The 5,329-nt window shown below is 35.6% G+C and overlaps 1 long non-coding RNA gene across 1 annotated transcript; it reads right to left on the reverse strand.

Moving 5' to 3' along the window:
- Positions 1 to 2,941: 2,941 nt before the first annotated feature.
- Positions 2,942 to 3,842, reverse strand: LOC143710774 (uncharacterized). Its single transcript, XR_013194641.1, has 3 exons — positions 3,797 to 3,842; positions 3,130 to 3,243; positions 2,942 to 3,036 (listed from the first exon to the last, which is right to left on the reverse strand). It is a non-coding gene; the product is annotated as an uncharacterized LOC143710774 (long non-coding RNA).
- Positions 3,843 to 5,329: the final 1,487 nt, after the last annotated feature.

A 5,329-nucleotide genomic window follows, 5' to 3' on the forward strand; every position in this document is an offset into this window, starting at 1 on the left:
TAACTCGTCAAACTGAAAAAATTAATCGCATGTGTTAACGCATTAATTTTTACGGCCCTAATATTGTCTTGAGAGGTATAAGTAATAAGAACCATAATCTGAGAGGGTTTGGCTGTGTAGGTTTAAGGAAAGAGCGACAGTGAGTGAGCAAATGCCATTTACATAGATTTTGTTGTTGTTGTTAAATCGTGCAGTCAGTGCCTGCATAAAGAAATATTCAACTCCTGAATAATTGGAGTCATGGACACCCTTCCATCTCATGTTTACATTTTTATCCCTGCTTCTGGCGCACTTGTCAAAACGTATATCTGTTGGTGGAATTGACTGAATCTGAATCTCTTTTCCCGTAAATGATTCATCTGGACGGTCAATACTTAAATCGTCAAAGAAGCAGCATGGCTCCACACGACAGCATCAGTGAGACAGTTTGAAAATTGTTGGGAGGATGAATAATTTCATTAAAGTAAGACAGATTTGCGTGTGTGCGTGGGCATAAAAATAAGAATGTGCCTCCTGTAAATGGGTCAATGACGTATAAGGCCTTTGAGAGGCCCATTTTTAAAATACTTGAAATAATAATATATTTGGCTATTTTCTAAACATTTGGAGTTTAGTCTACACATGCATGTGTGTGAAAACTTCAGACAAAGATATTTTAGTGCTTTTAAACTCAAATGAATAGGGCAACGACCTTAAAAAAGTCATTTGGGGCGACCGTAATTTATCTTAAAATTAATAGATTTCCTTTACATAAGTTATTATGTTATTATATAAGTTATATATAAGTTATATATTTTAAGAAGTATCAGCAATTAATTGAACTGTTTAAGAAAGATATACTCATGTGTCCTTTCATTTATTGCAAATTATGTTAAATACATTTTTATCTATAATGGCAGTGTCACCCTCATAAAGCAATTACATATTTTTTTTACTCATATAATCCATAAAACTGATTTAAAATGTGTAGATATAGTATCCACTTATTGATTTTATATAATGAATTATATTTAAACCAAAATGGACAGACATTATTTTTAGAATTTACTACAGAATTGAATATGGCTGGTTACCCCACATGACAAGTGGTCGCCCCACATGATGAAAAACAGCAGGCAATTAAGACTATTCAATGATTTTGATAGTTAAAACACATTTAATGAAATTTTATGAAGAATCAGCATATCCATTTCATTTGACACATTTCATAACATTAACAGTTTCCTCACTATTTCATTTGACACATAACCATCATATTAATATTTTCAATACTAATGCATTTAACACTTGGACATAACATTGAACAGCATTTTCCTTTTTCATTTTCATTTCATTAATCACTTAAACATACAATGTTTGCCTTTTCATTACTATTTCAATTAACAGTTGAACATAGCAGCATTCTGCAGACACATTGAAAAGCATTTTCCTTTTTCCATTTTCATTACATTAATCACTTAAACGTACAATGTTTGCATTTTTCTTACAATTTTATTTAAAACTTGAACATAACAGCATTCCTCAGACACATTGTAGGCATTTCTTTAACCCCAGCAATTTCTGAATGCTACCCAGTCTTGGCAGGTCAACTTTGAGAAGCGAGAAGTTGCTGGCTCGGGTTCTGAAATGACAGCATGAACATCTTTCCTAAAGTAGAAAGTTACATCTGGGCCCGTATCCCTAAAGAATTTTTTTGCAAAAAGTGGCTCCTAGCGGCCAAATTCTAAGAAAATTCTCAGAGTCATGACGTTTTCTTACAATTTCCCCTAAAAGTGACACGAAAATCCCAGTTAATATAAAAGCTATTCCTCAAGATTCCTAGCGCTTAAAAGGGCTCCTAAGGCGAGATCTGCAAAGAGCAGGGAAGAGGACTTTTAGTTGTTTAGGAGTTCCCCTAAGCAGCTGCACAAAATGGCCAACAGAGGAGGCAGGAGAGATGTCCTGCAAACACTGGATGACAGGGAATTATTGAGACGCTGCAGACATTGATAAAAGCTGAGCCGTGTTACCCTCGTTAAGACCACACTGAGTTGTAACGTTGCAATTTCTACTTCATTAAGGACAGCCCCTTGAGATAGGCCTTCTTGTTTTCAATGGGGTCCATATGGGAGTGAAAGTACAAAATATGCCAGCTAGGATATTAATATGAGCAAATAAGACACAAATCATTATTTGAACAGGGTGTAATGAGCTTAAGTTTTCACATATTTCAGATTCTAATGTTAGGCTATAACCCCTACAGCTTACTATTCATTTTCCAGATATTTTCTTGAATGTGAAATATTCTTTAAAATTACAGTCTGCATAAGATTAGAGTGTATAATTATGTTTATTGATTTGAGGGTACATCCTTTGCTCATTAGCACCAAAAGTTCATTTTCATCAAACTTGTAGGATCAACCAATCACGGCTTTTGAAATGATGACTCATACCTAGCAACGCGGTCAACCACACCTCCTCACTAAGATAGGATTTTCCATCCATTCCTTGCTCAGAGTTCACTGAAAATGTTCTGGAATCACTTCTAAGCTAAAACTCCTGGCAAGGAATTTTTAGGTTAAGTTAGGAGCTCTCTGAGAGGATTCTCAGAATCTTTAGGGATACGGGCCCTGGAGTTTTTGGCCATAAGAACAAGTTCTTGTCATCAGACTGCCGCATACAGCTTATCTGCAGTTCCTCTTCCACAACCTTTAGGACCTGACCTACATATGGAAGCTCGTCGTAGGTTACTATCACAAACCTTCCACATAGATCTTGGACTCTTTCTTCTTGCCTAGGTGGCTCAGGTGGAGAGCTTGAGGGGTCCTCAGGTTTCTCATAAAGCCCTATACCAACTAAAACTGGTGGGGTGTTTTCTAAGGATGGTGGGGTCATTTCCAGCATCGCCAGCATCATTTTCCATTTTCTATCTTCTTCCTCTCCCTGTAACCTTTTGATGCAGCCTTCCACTTGGTTTTCTGTTTCTTCCTCTCTCTCTCTGATAGTTCATCTGACTTCATGTATTTGATTGTGCCCTTTTGCTTTCTTCTTTGGTAGCTGAAACAAATTATTGTATAATAAACTATTGACATTAGTATACTGTCACTGATTCTGGTGGCCTAACATTACATTTTATGTACTGTTAACTACCTATAGATTTTATATTTCTTTTTTCCTGGCAAGATAGTCAGCTCTTGCTACAGGATCTGCATTGATCCGCTGCCTGTAGCGAGCAGTCTTTTCTTTGCTTGTTAGTGGGGCCATCTTGAAAAAAAGTATATTTTAAACATACACAGAGTTAGAAAACGAATTGGAAAAAGTAGAATGAATGCTTAATATTCACACATTTCTCTGATAAAAACATAATAATCAAAAAGAAGTAAGCTTAGTCCTCTCTGAAGTAGGATGGAAATTATTAAAATTTAGAAAAAATATGTGGTGAAATGTAGAAAGTTATTTAAAACAACTCAATGCATATAATGAATAAAAACATTTGCATTCAGAAACTACAAATACATGGTATGTGTTTTCTATCATTTAAGCAATCAGTGGCAGTCGGCCCAGATGATGCTCGGTCGCCCCAGATGATGTTTTCAAGTTTAATCAAGTATAACAGGCTAATGCTTAGCTATAGAACCCAAGCTAGCTTCTTCTCACCACATATCACTGACAAATTTACATTAAAAATAAAGATTTGCGTATAAAACCTATTATTTACAGTTTTAGGTTGGTCGCCCCACATGATATCAAAATGTGACGTATACACTGCAGCAGTTTTAAAGAGGATTTGTTTGTAAAAATGAGAGTGACTACTCACCTGCTAGTTGTCTCTGTGGGACCCTCACCATGAGGCTGGCTGATGCAACATCCTCTTTGAGATGATTGTCAGAATAAAAGTCCCTTAATTGTATTTTCTTGATGGTCGCCCCAGATGATATTTCAGTCAATGAACATCTTCTGACAAGATTTGTTTGTTTATTATGATTGAAATGTGTGTACAAATGTTTCATAACTTTGTCAATCAATGGAAAACAAGTTTAAAATTATGCCAAATAGGGTAAGGATTATATTTAAATTGTTTTAGTTTGATTTAAAACCAGTTGTCCAAACAGAAGTCAAGGCCGGACGATCGCCCCACATGATGTTTTCACACTTCAGGTGGCAGAAAATGGCCAATAAACCAATTATTTTTAAAGAAATAAGAGTGGGTATATGTACATGGGAGGTGGTAGACATACATGTTATAATTTTATTCATTTTAATGTTTATTAATTGGTAAAAAGTTCAGTCGGACAGAAAAAGTAAGCGTCACGTCTTTGACCCAAATCCCAATGTTCAACCATTAAAAGAGCAAATGCCCTGATTAATAGATACACTCTTATCTCTTGGTCAAGAACAACTTAGTATTTCTCAAAGACTGACATGAGGATTATATTGTGGTTATATTTGTCTGTTCTTTTTACGTTAGTGCATTTAAAATGTCTTGCTGCAAGCCAATCAGAGGCACCCTACTTCAGAGAACCAACATCGTGCTTCTTTAGTGTACATTAGTGACATGAAAGCAGTAAAGAAATGGCTTCCTTGGGGCTGACATATTTCACTTTCAGAGCCAAACAATGCACTGGATGGTATGGGTTGGTTGGCATTGAACCATTGCATCATCAAAGGCACTTTATACATCAGCTATTTTACCTGACGTGGATTAATTATACAGTGGAGAAATTTAGGCTGCTGCAGCTGAAATTCACTGAGAAAATAGGCTGAAATTTGATTCTGACATAAAGGGCTGGGCATTTGGGAAATGCCTCACTGTCTTATGGTGCTATAAATGCTATAATGTTATAATCCTGGTGTCAAACAGCAATCAATGATCAAATTTCTTGCTGCATTGATGTGTTTTACAGAAAGCAAACATGAACACATTGCATTTGTCATTAAAACGGAATGGAAAAGGTATTAAGTATCTTTGTACAGATTCTTCTGGTCTCTGCATTGGTCACAGTATATGAAGACCCATTTTTTCCATTATCAAAGTGAAAATGATATATGGTATTGATTTTGGAGCTCTATGTTGGAGCCTAGATATCAGATCAATACGTTCACCGTATTTCTCTAGTTAAAGATATGTGTAACCTCAGTGGTAAGAACCTAAAAGTACTAGCAATGTTTTGGAGTTTTAAAGTCAGCACAAAATGAAATTCACCCTATTTTCTAAATGCATTTTATAGATCTTTTAATGAACAATTAATTGGTGCATACATTTAGTTTTTTACATCTCAAAATCCAATCAACAACGCATGCATAGAACCTAGTCCCACATTTTTTCTTTTCAATAATGACACACTCGTAT

The sequence above is a fragment of the Siphateles boraxobius genome, unplaced genomic scaffold, assembly GCF_051911475.1.
Source record: "Siphateles boraxobius isolate OS27281-9 unplaced genomic scaffold, OSU_SipBor_1 48, whole genome shotgun sequence".
NCBI lineage: Eukaryota > Metazoa > Chordata > Actinopteri > Cypriniformes > Leuciscidae > Siphateles > Siphateles boraxobius.